Genomic DNA, 14,660 nt, shown 5'->3' with positions numbered 1-14,660 from the left:
ATATTGTAAATATTGTTGTAATGTTTTTGACTCGAAATAAAATAAATAAATCATCAGACTGTCTACAAAAGTAACAAAACCAATAATTTAGAAACAAGTGGAGGAAAAGGGCATGACCCCATCTTGCACGGCTACGCAGACAGCGTAAACTACAAGTAATGAAAAATTACGTAAAAGTAGCTGGTACGTGACGCATCAGTGATGAAACCACATATAATGTAAAATAGACACCAAGGCAAACAGATATACGAGGGTTGTCCAGAAAGTAAGTTCGTATCGGTCGCGAAATGGAAACCCCAGTGAAAACCAGAAACGTTTTATTTGCAACAGTTAGGTACACCTTCAACCTACTTCGAGTTTTGTCGTAGTGTTGTATCAACTTTCCAACATCCTCGTCATAGAGAGCAGCCGCCTTTGCTTTCGACCAGTTATCTGCACTGGTCTGCAGCTCGTTGTCTGTGGAAAATTTTTGTCTTCATAGCCAGCGGTTCTTGTGAGCAGAGATGAGACTCAGGGGGAGCCAGTTACGGACTGTATTGTGGGTGATCAGACACTTCTCATCGGAAACGCTGCAGGAGCGTCTTCATTGCCCCTGCAGTGTTCGGCCGAGAATTGGCGTGAAGAAGGAACTGCTCGACAGTTGTGTTATGTGGGTTGTATGACACAGGCGAAATCTCTAACCATGCCCTCATACTTGGCGGGAGACGCTATTCCCTACGCATGTTTACGTGCTCACTGTTCACTCAAAACTGTAAAGAGCTACGCGACACGATCGGCGGGCATACTAGAGACACTGCCCAATACATCTGTGCAAAGCTTTACCGGATTTTCCCAGTGGTTTCCATTTCGCGACTGATCGGTACTAACTTTCTGGGCAACCCTCGTGTAATCCGTCCGTAACGAAACTTCTAAACCATGAAGTGGACCTACTGAAAGAAGAAAAAGCCACAATAACACCGAGGAAGTACAAATATGTGACTGAAAAGTTATCCACGGTTGTCGTACGTTACGTTAAGCACACCAGCAATGCAAGATAGGGCCACGCTTACAAAACTGCTTTGAATTTGAAAATATTTCTTCGCAGTACGTGCTCTCTCAGCTTTCACAGTTGTCTTCAGAAAGAGTTATTCTAGAGCTGAGTTTCCTGTTCTTCACTCTCTTCTAAGCTCCTCTTCGTCTGTTTTCCGTTTTTCCTTCTTTTTACTCTCTTTTTCGTCTCCTTCTTGATTTGCCGCTTCTGGGGTTAGTGTTATAAGGGCTATCTGTAAGTAGCCCCATCTTTCGGCCGCTGCAGAATTAGGATTGTGGCGTCAAGATAAGACACTTTTAACACAATTTCATAACAAACACGTAAGTCACAGATCTTTTACACAATAAATACACAAATTGACCACTTTATTTGCATCAGGATAACTGAAACCCACAAAAAATATTTTAACTCTGGGCGTGGCAGATCAAGTAGGGTAGTCTTTATAGGATAACAGAGCTCTCTAGGTAGAACCATGCCAGCACCTTATAGCCCGCTGGACCCCATTAGCCATTTTGTTCACCATGGCCACTTTGTCCAGCTGTTCCACGCCTGTATTTGCGATCACAGCTCTGTTGCACAGCTCTCCCAGAAGCGTTAGAAAAATTGTTGCTGCCAGAGATTTCAACAACTGGTACCTTAGGCACCCTGAAATTGCTTACAATGTTAATGATCTGTACCTCCTCCTCCGTTGTTAGCTTGCTATAAACAACATTTCCCTACATACTATCCGTCCTGCGTTGTATTTTGATAGCATGAAGTGTAAATTTGGAAGCTAAATTACAGTATTTCTTTCCCACGTACAGAAACCAATCTAAAATATGTCAGGACATGTCAGACACGTGTTAACAAATTTCTAGCACTCACTATAGCTGTTATGAACTAATGAGGCACAAAGGCAGCTCTTCGAAAGCAGGTAGTCAGAGTAACGTTGTGAGCTTATCTCCTACGTAAGCGCCGTTCTAACGGGTGGACTGCGCGTGCGCGGGGCCACTCACAGGTGACGTAAATCTCCCGGCGCGGCGGCCCCTGAGGCGGAGCGAGACGGCCGCGCGTGCTGCCGATCCTCCAGCTGATGGATCGCGGCGCGCCACGGCGGGAACAATGGCCACGCTAAATCACCTGCCGGCCGTCCTCCACACAGAGAACCACAGACTGCGTCCAGCACGTTCCTCTCACGCAGGTGCTGCACTCGCCTGGATACAATTACAGTCGACCATGCAGATCCTGACGTCATTAGTGGAAACTGTCTCACTCCACCAACGGGGAGGACACCGTGTCTTGTTGTTTTCTGTCATTTCAACCAAAACTACTCCGACCATTCAGGAGCGAAAATGTATGCCTCGTGCTGCAATATAGAGACTTAATTATTGACAGTATTCATTTTGTGTTCCGTATTCAGTCTCCCGGCTGTTTTAATGTCATCATCCATCTTTACATCTCGACACAGTTATTATACACATCAATCTCTACCGCCCTCAAGCACACAGTATTGTAATTTTCGCTTGCCCCTAATCCTTATTACCATCGGCCACTCCTTCCAGCCCTCAATTATTCCTTTATGCCTTGGAAGACGTATGATCAACTAGTCTCTGTTCCTTATGTTTTCCATACACTTTCATCCTCACCTACTATATTTAGTACTTCTTAATTTTGTACTTAAACTGTCTACTTAATTTTTAACGTCCTTTGACAGCAGCTCGGTCCAATCCTTTCATCACCGAGCGAGGTGGCGCAGTGGTAGCACACTGGACTCGCATTCGGGATGACGACGGTTCAATCTCGTCTCCAGCCATCCTGATTTAGGTTTTCCGTGATTTCCCTAAATCGTTTCAGGCAAATGCCGGGATGTTTCCCTTGGAAGGGCACGACCGATTTCCTTCCCAATCCTTCCCTAACCCGAACTTGCGCTCCGTCTCTAATGACCTCGTTGTCGACGGGACGTTAAACACAAACCTAACCTAACCTAACTAACAATCCTTTCATCCACAGACTTTCTATCTTTCACGTTCTTCTTCCCTACAGTGCCGTGCTGCTTATGTATACTTTCTGAAACATAATCCTCACATCCATACTGTTGTATACGCCAAATGCATTTAGCGTCTAACGTATAAATGTGGCAGGAAGAGAGCCCCACACCACCTGGTAACTGCTGTTATATGGTAGTCTGGTTGTCCAGAGCACCTATACACCTTTGTCATTGGGCCAAATAGTGCAGAACAACAAGTATGGCAAAAATAGATAGCAACATAGATTATCAACTGATTAATTTATTGAAAGGAATTTTACAGCAGTTAACTGGAGTATGAAAATTGCGCGTGGTAGCAGGGATCAGTGATGACTTGCACTAATCTGTTTTTAAACACTGCTATTGTCCTTCATCGAATAAACGATGGCTAACCTGTCTTGTATATTGTGTAACTAGGCTCTTGTTCGCATGGGCGCTACAGAAATCGCTTTTCTGCACCCACACCACCATATCGTCAGCTTCTTGGCGACGACTGTAGACGAGTCCTGGACTGAGGTACTCTCCCGTGGCACTGTCTAACAAACGGTGGTGGAACCCCCTGTCTGCTTATACGAGGTGCATTCAAGTTCTAAGGCCTCCGATTTTTTTCTAATTAACTACTCACCCGAAATCGATGAAACTGGCGTTACTTCTCGACGTAATCGCCCTGCAGACGTACACATTTTTCACAACGCTGACGCCATTATTCCATGGCAGCGGCGAAGGCTTCTTTAGGAGTCTGTTTTGACCACTGGAAAATCGCTGAGGCAATAGCAGCACGGCTGGTGAATGTGCGGCCACGGAGAGTGTCTTTCATTGTTGGAAAAAGCCAAAAGTCACTAGGAGCCAGGACAGGTGAGTAGGGAGCATGAGGAATCACTTCAAAGTTGTTATCACGAAGAAACTGTTGCGTAACGTTAGCTCGATGTGCGGGTGCGTTGTTTTGGTGAAACAGCACAAGCGCAGCCCTTCCCGGACGTTTTTGTTGCAGTGCAGGAAGGAATTTGTTCTTCAAAACATTTTCGTAGGATGCACCTGTTACCGTAGTGCCCTTTGGAACGAAATGGGTAAGGAGTACGCCCTCGCTGTCCCAGAACGTGGACACCATCATTTTTTCAGCACTGGCGGTTAGCCGAAATTTTTTTGGTGGCGGTGAATCTGTATGCTTCCATTGAGCTGACTGGCGCTTTGTTTCTGGATTTAAAAATGGCATCCACGTCTCATCCATTGTCACAACCGACGAAAATAAAGTGCCATTCATGCTGTCGTTGCGCGTCAACATTGCTTGGCAACATGCCACACGGGGAGCCATGTGGTCGTCCGTCAGCATTCGTGGCACCCACCTGGATGACACTTTTCGCATTTTCAGGTCGTCATGCAGGATTGTGTGGGCAGAACCCACAGAAATGCCAACTCTGGAGGCGATCTGTTCGACAGTCATTCGGCGATCCCCCAGAATAATTCTCTCCACTTTCTCGATCGTGTCGTCAGACCGGCTTGTGCGAGCCCGAGGTTGTTTCGGTTTGTTGTCACACTATGTTCTGCCTTCATTAAACTGTCGCACCCACGAACGCACTTTCGGCACACCCATAACTCCATCACCACATATCTCCTACAACTGCCAATGAATTTCAATTGGTTTCACACCACGCAAATTCAGAAAACGAATGATTGCACACAGTTCAAGTAAGGAAAACGTCGCCATTTTATTTAAAACAGTTCTCATTCTCGCCGCTGGCGGTAAAATTCCATCTGCCGTACGGTGCTGCCATCTGTGGGACGTATTGACAATGAACGCGGCCTCATTTTAAAACAATGCACATGTTTCTATCTCTTTCCAGTCCAGAGAAAAAAAATCGGAGGCCTTAGAACTTGAATGCACCTCGTATCCACGTTTGCCGGGAGGATGGTCACTTGGGAAGTAATTTCATCACGCAAGGCAGGAGATTAACATGGTCATGAGGAAATGAAACAGAAATTCTGATATCGACTGCAGTCGTGCATTAAAACGAATTCAATGGCGACAAGTTAAAATACGTTCCGGTCGTGATATGGACACAGGTTCCGACAGTTTCCTGCAGTTGAGTAGGTGCTGAGGTCTTGAGGTTCACCACACTCACATAGTTAGTCCCCTAAGATGTATCCCCATTTCTTCATGTTCTCTTTATACCGAGATACTCCAGTTCTCAGTCTTCACCACTGCTGAATATGCAGCACCTGTATGGCAGAACTCGAGCCATGCCAAACAGGTAAATATGGCCTAAATGAAAGAGGACGAATAGTAACCAGCTGCTTGCGGGCAACCCCTGTTGACAAAATCTACCACCTCATGGACGTAGCACCTCCAGACATCCGAAGGAGAACAGCAAGAAAGAAGCAGTAGACGGATCAGAGACACGCCCTGTCTGGATGCGAACATCAAACACCAAGACTCAAGACGAGAAAAAGTTTTCTCCGGACAACGCAACCAATCCAGACATCACCTGCAGACCATGGGATACAACTCTGGCGTAGCTCATCATCAGAGAAATATTGGGACAACCCCAAGGAAGAACTTGCTACAGGTCATCATGTCCCATACACGACATGGAAGGTGCTCAATAGACTGAGAAGTGGAGTATCTCGGTGTAAGGAGAACATGAAGAAATGGTATACATCTCAGGGGACAAACTATGTTAGTGTGGTGAGCCTCAAGACCATCAGCACCTACTCAACTGCAGGAAACTGTCGGAACCTGTATCCATGTGTAACCTCCCCCTCACTTATCGACCTTAATGACAGTGAAAAATTAAACCGCGTGTACCTAACGGAAATTAGGGAAAAGCAATCGTCACCGTAGTTAATCTGTCGGTAAAGAGAGAGGAAAGGGTTACATCTAAATGAAAGGAAAAATGCAGATGAAACTGGTGGAAATTCATTTTGAAAAAGGGTAAAGTTAATGAAGAAAGTAAATATGCGGTCGTTACGTTAACAATTAACTGGCGTTAACTAGATATTTGAGATTACGTTCGTCAGTCCTATGGACAACTACTATTATAACTGAAAAAGAAAGGTTAATGCACATATACTTAGCACTGAAAGCGTGGCAACTGAAAGTTGACACGTGTGGTGTGAAAACTGAATGTTTGTCAGAAGTAATAAATTTCGCTACACTCTGACTTCATTTAGCAAAAAGAATTAATAAAACCTGAAAATTGAAAGTTAATTTAGTGACTGAAATTAATAGTGAACTTTGCTTCTGAAGCTCTACGAAAATAAATAAAACAAGGTTAGTCTTGGGCTACTTCAACAATCATCTCAAAAGCTACTTGAATTTACGCAATTTAGAAATAAGAGATTTAACTTTGAACTTGAATTAAATGATTTTGAACAATTAACAATAGTAAAATTTAGTACGTACCAAGCTGAGATGCAGTCACGGGTAAGCTAAAATATGGTAACAAAACTCGCACACTTAATTTGTGCTTGTGTACCCGTGGTCTAGGGGTAGCGTCTTTGATTCATAAAAACGTTTTCGGTCCCGGGTTCGATCCCCGCCACCGCCTAAATTTTGATAAATAATCAACATTGGCGGCCGAAGACTTCCGGCATAAGAAGTCAGCCTCATTCTGCCAACGGCCTTGTCAAAGAGGGCGGAGGAGCGGATAGAGGTTCAGGGCACTCTCTTGTCCTAGGGGTGGGAAATTGCCCCTAAAGGCGGAAGAATCAGCAATGATCAACGACATGAGGATGCAGAAAGCAATGGAAACCACTGCATTAAAGACACGTAACGTGTATCCACAGGACATGTGGCCTGTAATTGAAGAAGTGTCATCATGATCTCTCCATTGGCAAAAGATTCCGGAATAGTCCCCCATTCGGATCTCCGGGAGGGGACTCCCAAGGCGGAGGTTACCATGAGAAAAAGATTGAATAATCAACGAAAGGATAACGTTCTACGAGTCGGGGCGTGGAATGTCAGAAGCATGAACGTGGTAGGGAAACTAGAAAATCTGAAAAGGGAAATGCAAAGGCTCAATCTCGACATAGTAGGGGTCAGTGAAGTGAAGTGGAAGTAAGACAAGGATTTCTGGTCAGATGAGTATCGGGTAATATTAACAGCAGCAGAAAATGGTATAACAGGTGTAAGATTCGTTATGAATAGGAAGGTAGGGCAGAGGGTGTGTTACTGTGAACAGTTCAGTGACCGGGTGGTTCCAATCAGAATCGACAGCAGACCAACACCGACAACGATAATTCAGGTACATATGCCGACGTCGCAAGCTGAAGATGAACAGATAGAGAAAGTGTATAAGGATATTGAAAGGGTAATGCAGTATGTAAAGGGGAACGAAAATCTAATAGTCATGGGCGACTGGAATGCATTGTAGGGGAAGGAGTAGAAGAAAAGGTTACAGGAGAATATGGGCTTGGGACAAGGAATGAAAGAGGAGAAAGACTAATTGAGTTCTGTAACAAGTTTCAGCTAGTAATAGCGAATACCCTGTTCAAGAATCACAAGAGGAGGAGGTATACTTGGAAAAGGCCGGGAGATACTGGAAGATTTCAATTAGATTACATGGTAGTCAGACAGAGATTCCGAAATCAGATACTGGATAGTAAGGCGTACCCAGGAGCAGATATAGACTCAGATCACAATATAGTAGTGATGAAGAGTGGGCTGAAGTTCAAGACATTAGTCAGGAAGAATCAATACGCAAAGAAGTGGGATACGGAAGTACTAATGAATGACGAGATACGTTTGAAGTTCTCTAACGCTATAGATACAGCAATAAGGAATAGCGCAGTAGGCAGTACAGTTGAAGAGGAATGGACATATCTAAAAAGGGCCATCACAGAAGTTGGGAAGGAAAACATAGGTACAAAGAAGGTAGCTGCGAAGAAACCATGGGTAACAGAAGAAATACTTCAGTTGATTGATGAAAGGAGGAAGTACAAACATGTTCCAGGAAAATCAGGAATACAGAAATACAAGTCGCTGAGGAATGAAATAAATAGGAAGTGCAGGGAAGCTAAGACTAAATGGCTGCAGGAAAAATGTGAAGACATCGAAAAAGATATGATTGTCGGAAGGACAGACTCAGCATACAGGAAAGTCAAAACAACCTTTGGTGCAATTAAAAGCAACGGTGGTAACATTAAGAGCACAACGGGAATTCCACTGTTAAATGCAGAGGAGAGAGCAGATAGGTGGAAAGAATACATTGAAAGCCTCTATGAGGGTGAAGATTTGTCTGATGTGATAGAAGAAGAAACAGGAGTTGATTTAGAAGAGATAGGGGATCCAGTATTAGAATCGGAATTTAAAAGAGCTTTGGAGGACTTACGGTCAAATAAGGCAGAAGGGATAGATAACATTCCATCAGAATTTCTAAAATCATTGGGAGAAGTGGCAACAAAACGACTATTCACGTTGGTGAGTAGAATATATGAGTCTGGCGATATACCATCTGACTTTCGGAAAAGCATCATCCACACAATTCCGAAGACGGTAAGAGCTGACAAGTGCGAGAATTATCGCACAATCAGCTTAACAGCTCATGCATTGAAGCTGCTTACAGGAATAATATACAGAAGAATGGAAAAGAAAATTGAGAATGCGCTAGGTGACGATCAGTTTGGCTTTAGGAAAAGTAAAGGGACGAAAGAGGCAATTCTGACGTTACGGCTAATAATGGAAGCAAGGCTAAAGAAAAATGAAGACACTTTCATGGGATTTGTCGACCTGGAAAAAGCTTTCGACAATAAAAATGGTGCAAGCTGTTCGAGATTCTGGAAAAAGTAGGGGTAAGATATAGGGAGAGACGGGTCATATACAACATGTACAACAACCAAGAGGGAATAATAAGAGTGGACGATCAAGAACGAAGTGCTCGTATTAAGAAGGATGTAAGACAAGGCTGTAGCCTTTCGCCCCTACTCTTCAATCTGTACATCGAGGAAGCAATGATGGAAATAAAAGAAAGGTTCAGGAGTGGAATTAAAATACAAGGGAAAGGATATCAATGATACGATTCGCTGATGACATTGCTATCCTGAGTGAAAGTGAAGAAGAATTAAATGATCTGCTGAACGGAATGAACAGTCTAATGAGTACACAGTATGGTTTGAGAGTAAATCGGAGAAAGACGAAGGTAATGAGAAGTAGTAGAAATGAGAACAGCGAGAAACTTAACATCAGGATTGATGATCACGAAGTGAATGAAGTTAAGGAATTCTGCTACCTAGGCAGTAAAATAACCAATGACGGACGGAGCAAGGAGGACATCAAAAGCAGACTCGCTATGGCTTCAAATGGTTCAAATGGCTCTGAGCACTATGGGACTCAACATCTTAGGTCATAAGTCCCCTAGAACTTAGAACTACTTAAACCTAACTAACCTAAGGAAAGCACACACACCCATGCCCGAGGCAGGATTCGAACCTGCGACCGTAGCAGTCCCGCGGTTCCGGACTGCAGCGCCAGAACCGCTAGACCACCGCGGCCGGCCTCGCTATGGCAAAAAAGGCATTTCTGGCCAAGAGAAGTCTACTAATATGAAATACCGGCCTTAATTTGAGGAAGAAATTTTGTGAGGATGTACATCTGGAGTACAGCATTGTATGGTAGTGAAACATGGACTGTGGGGAAACCGGAACAGACTCCAGCCAGCCAGACTCTGCTCTTCCCGCGCTCCACGTGGCAGAGTTAACACTAACAAAGATCCTAAACACTTTGGTTCTCCACACAACCTATCTGAAGATATGACATTTCTGTGTCTTTATATATTGCAATTGTTTTACAGTTTGTATTTATATATATATATATATATATATATATATATATATACAAACTGTAAAACAATTACAATATATAAAGACACAGAAATGTCATATCTTCAGATAACAAAATAAGGAAAAAAATTATAGTACAATAGATTGAAATAGGAGGATATGCATTCCCGACATTACACATGGACGAGCTGATTGTCGCCAATGATAAGGCAGTCTGTGCAGCGGAATTCTGGGCAGCACATGGAATATAAATATGCACATATTCTCTGTAATACTTGTTGTACATATGTATGATATTCTATGTATGACAAATTATACTTAATATGTTACGTTCTGGACACGCATAAATAAAAATAAATCGCGACAAGTGAAAATACGTGCCGGTACGGGGCTCGAAACCGCATTTCGAAGGTCACCTTAATCTTCAGCCATCTAAGAATGGTTCCTGCCCAACCAAAACTTACGTAGCGACCCCTGTCCAGTATACTCATTGCTCGTAGCCTCACGCTGATTGACACAAAGGTTCGGGAAAGAGATTGAATCCACACGAAAACGATCTCAATGGCCGTCTTTTGTATCCGACAGTGATTCGGATTCACCGCCTAGTACGGAGGTAGACATGTTAGAGGCACTAAGGCTGCGAGCGGCGGCTGCGAAGCGCCCTCACAAGCAGAGACACCGCCCCGATATGCGCGTCACGTGGCGCCAACCAATGGCGACAGTTTCTCGCTGAGAAGCCTTTGGCCTGGGCCCGCTGTGTTCAGTTGTCGCATATACACTCCTGGAAATGGAAAAAAGAACACATTGACACCGGTGTGTCAGACCCACCATACTTGCTCCGGACACTGCGAGAGGGCTGTACAAGCAATGATCACACGCACGGCACAGCGGACACACCAGGAACCGCGGTGTTGGCCGTCGAATGGCGCTAGCTGCGCAGCATTTGTGCACCGACGCCGTCAGTGTCAGCCAGTTCGCCGTGGCATACGGAGCTCCATCGCAGTCTTTTAACACTGGTAGCATGCCGCGACAGCGTGGACGTGAACCGTATGTGCAGTTGACGGACTTTGAGCGAGGGCGTATAGTGGGCATGCGGGAGGCCGGGTGGACGTGCGGCGAATTGCTCAACACGTGGGGCGTGAGGTCTCCACAGTACATCGATGTTGTCGCCAGTGGTCGGCGGAAGGTGCACGTGCCCGTCGACCTGGGACCGGACCGCAGCGACGCACGGATGCACGCCAAGACCGTAGGATCCTACGCAGTGCCGTAGGGGACCGCACCGCCACTTCCCAGCAAATTAGGGACACTGTTGCTCCTGGGGTATCGGCGAGGACCATTCGCAACCGTCTCCATGAAGCTGGGCTACGGTCCCGCGCACCGTTAGGCCGTCTTCCGCTCACGCCCCAACATCGTGCAGCCTGCCTCCAGTGGTGTCGCGACAGGCGTGAATGGAGGGACGAATGGAGACGTGTCGTCTTCAGCGATGAGAGTCGCTTCTGCCTTGGTGCCAATGATGGTCGTATGCGTGTTTGGCGCCGTGCAGGTGAGCGCCACAATCAGGACTGCATACGACCGAGGCACACAGGGCCAACACCCGGCATCATGGTGTGGGGAGCGATCTCCTACACTGGCCGTACACCACTGGTGTTCGTCGAGGGGACACTGAATAGTGCACGGTACATCCAAACCGTCATCGAACCCATCGTTCTACCATTCCTAAACCGGCAAGGGAACTTGCTGTTCCAACAGGACAGTGCACGTCCGCATGTATCCCGTGCCACCCAACGTGCTCTAGAAGGTGTAAGTCAACTACCCTGGCCAGCAAGATCTCCGGATCTGTCCCCCATTGAGCATGTTTGGGACTGGATGAAGCGTCGTCTCACGCGGTCTGCACGTCCAGCACGAACGCTGGTCCAACTGAGGCGCCAGGTGGAAATGGCATGGCAAGCCGTTCCACAGGACTACATCCAGCATCTCTACGATCGTCTCCATGGGAGAATAGCAGCCTGCATTGCTGCGAAAGGTGGATATACACTGTACTAGTGCCGACATTGTGCGTGCTCTTTTGCCTGTGTCTATGTGCCTGTGGTTCTGTCAGTGTGATCATGTGATGTATCTGACCCCAGGAATGTGTCAATAAAGTTTCCCCTTCCTGGGACAATGAATTCACGGTGTTCTTATTTCAATTTCCAGTAGTGTAGTTGCGCAAGGCGGGTGACTTTGAAACGGACTTAGTCGCTGGCGAGGCTGCCGCGCAGGATCGCGCTCTAGTTTTAACAGAGCCCGATCCGCTGGAAAGCGTACTTCTGGTCGGGCTACGCCCTTCCGGCCTGCGCTGATTGGCTGCCGCTGCGCTCTTATCAGCAGCCACATCCGCTGGGGGCCCAGTCTCGCTCGTGAGGCAACAGCATGTCTCATTCGACTCGAAGCAGCCGCACAGTACACACAGCCATGCCTTACCGTACCAGAAGATACAGAAGGAGGATGAGACTACCTGTTTACAAGAATGTAGACTCTTTCGATATTACTCCAAAGCCAACAGCACAACAGCAACTACTTGGAGGACCAATAACCTTTGTAGGATGTAAGATTAATTTCTCATGTACAACTACAGAAGCTGTCTGTACTGCGCCCCTATGCTGCCAAGCTGGCCCAGTTGGCCTCAGGATCTCGAATGGTTACAGGTTTGGAACCGCCGTACCGTTACGTCACTGACTTGTTACTGCTTCAAGTTTTCGCATGTTAATCCTGATTGTATGTTTGAGGGACTTAGTCCGTTCACTTGTGTAATAAAATGGAACACGTACGGCCGTCCTTACGATGTTATTTATTATATGGCTACCAGTTTCGGTAGCGTCAGTTAAGGCCTGAAGATGATGCATTGAAGCACCGAAACTGGTAGCCATACAATAAGTAAAATCATAAGGACAGGTGTAGGTGTTCCAGTTTATTGCACATGTTACCGGTTCCCTCACTTCATGAACTCAGTCTCCTGCCGACTTGTGTTCATTTGCCTGTTGTTTGGTGTACGCACCAGAGCTAGTGACGATGAACAGATGCTATCGCCGCCACGCTGGAAAGATAAGCGTCAAGGTGTATATATGTTATATATGTGTTGTGCCTGCTTTTTCGAGCGAATCCGAGAGAACAGACATCGCACATAAATACACTCAAGAGCCAAAGAATCTGGTACACCTGCCTAATATCGTGTAGGACCCCCGCGAGCAAAAAGATGTGCTGCAACACGACGTGGCATAGACTCGACTAATGTCTGAAGTAGTGCTGGAGGGAACTGACACCATGAATCCTGCAGCGCTGTCCATAAATCTGTACGAGTACAAGGGGATGGAGGTCTCTGCTGAACAGCACGTTGCAAGGCATCCCAGATATGCTGAGTAATGTTCATCTCTGGGGAGTTTTGTGGCCAGCGGAAGCGTTTAAACTCAGAAGAGTGCTGCTGGACCCACTCGGTAGCAATTCTGGACGTCCGAGATGTCGCATTGCCCTGCTGGAATTGCCCGGAACCGTCGGAATGCACAATGGACATGAATGGATGCAGGTGATCAGACAGGATGCTTACGTACGTCTCACCTGTCAGAGCCGTATCGAGAGCCGTATCAGGGGTCCCATTCGAGTGCAGCTACACACACCCCACATTGCAAAGTCTCCACAAGCTTGAACAGTCCCCTGCTGACATGCAGGCTCTATGCATTCATGTGGCTGCCTCCATATCCGTACTCGTCCATCCTCTCTATACAATTTGAAGCGGGCTCGTCCGTCCAAACAACATGTTTCTAGTCAACAACAGTCCAATGTCGGTGTTGACGGGCCCAGGCGAGGCGTAGAGTCGTGCGGTTCTCAAGGGTTCACGAGAGGACCTTCGGATACGAAAGCCCGTATCGAAGATGTTTCGTTGATGGTTTCGCACGCTGACACTTGTTGAAGATCGACGATGTTTCGTTGATTGTTTCGCACGCTGATACCTGTTGATGGTCCAGCATTGAAATCTGCTGCAACTTGCGGAGGGGTTGCACTTCTGTCACGTTGAAGGATTATCTTCAGTCTTCGTTGGTCCCGTTCTTGCAGGATCTTTTTCCGACCGCAACGATGCCGGAGATTTGATGTTTTACCGGATTGCTGATATTCACGGTACAGTCGTGGAATGGTCGTACGGGAAAATACCCTATTCGACTCACTTAAATCGTGATAACCTGCCATTGTAGCAGCAGTAACCAATCTAACAACTGCGCCAGACACTTGTTGTATGTAGGCGTTGCCGACCACACCGCCGTAGTCTGCCTGTTTACATATCTCTATATTTGAATACGAATGCCTATTCCAGTTTCTTTGACGCTTCAGTGTACGTAACATTGTCCTTGTCGAGTGTGTCTCCTGGAGAGATCAGGATAAACTTAGGTTACGCGTCAGTTCTTGGCAGCGCTCCTGTATTGGCTCCGTCCCGTGTCGTGTGGAAGACACAGCACATACGAATATTTTGTATCAGTAGGATTCTGTGACTGGAATAAGCTCTCTTGACTTTTGTCACTCCAGTTCCGATAGCTTCGTGGTTTCAGACCCCCAGTTTAAACGTGCACTCTATATTGGATAAATTGTTCAGTTGTTCCATTACTGTGTCGTTTATATTTTACATGTTATTCTCCTCTCAGATGGCTCTAAGCACTATGGGACTTAACATCTGAAGTCATCAGTCCCCTAAACTTAGAACTACTTAAACTTAACTAACCTAAGGACATCATCGAACCGGCGACCGTAGCAGCAGCATGGTCCCGGACTGAAGCGCCTAGAATCGCTCGGCCACAGTGGCCGGCTATTCTCCTCTCTACTACTTTT

The sequence above is a fragment of the Schistocerca cancellata genome, chromosome 8, assembly GCF_023864275.1.
Source record: "Schistocerca cancellata isolate TAMUIC-IGC-003103 chromosome 8, iqSchCanc2.1, whole genome shotgun sequence".
Lineage (NCBI taxonomy): Eukaryota > Metazoa > Arthropoda > Insecta > Orthoptera > Acrididae > Schistocerca > Schistocerca cancellata.
The sequence above is the reverse complement of the archived record's forward strand: the minus strand, read 5'-3'. Positions refer to the sequence as shown.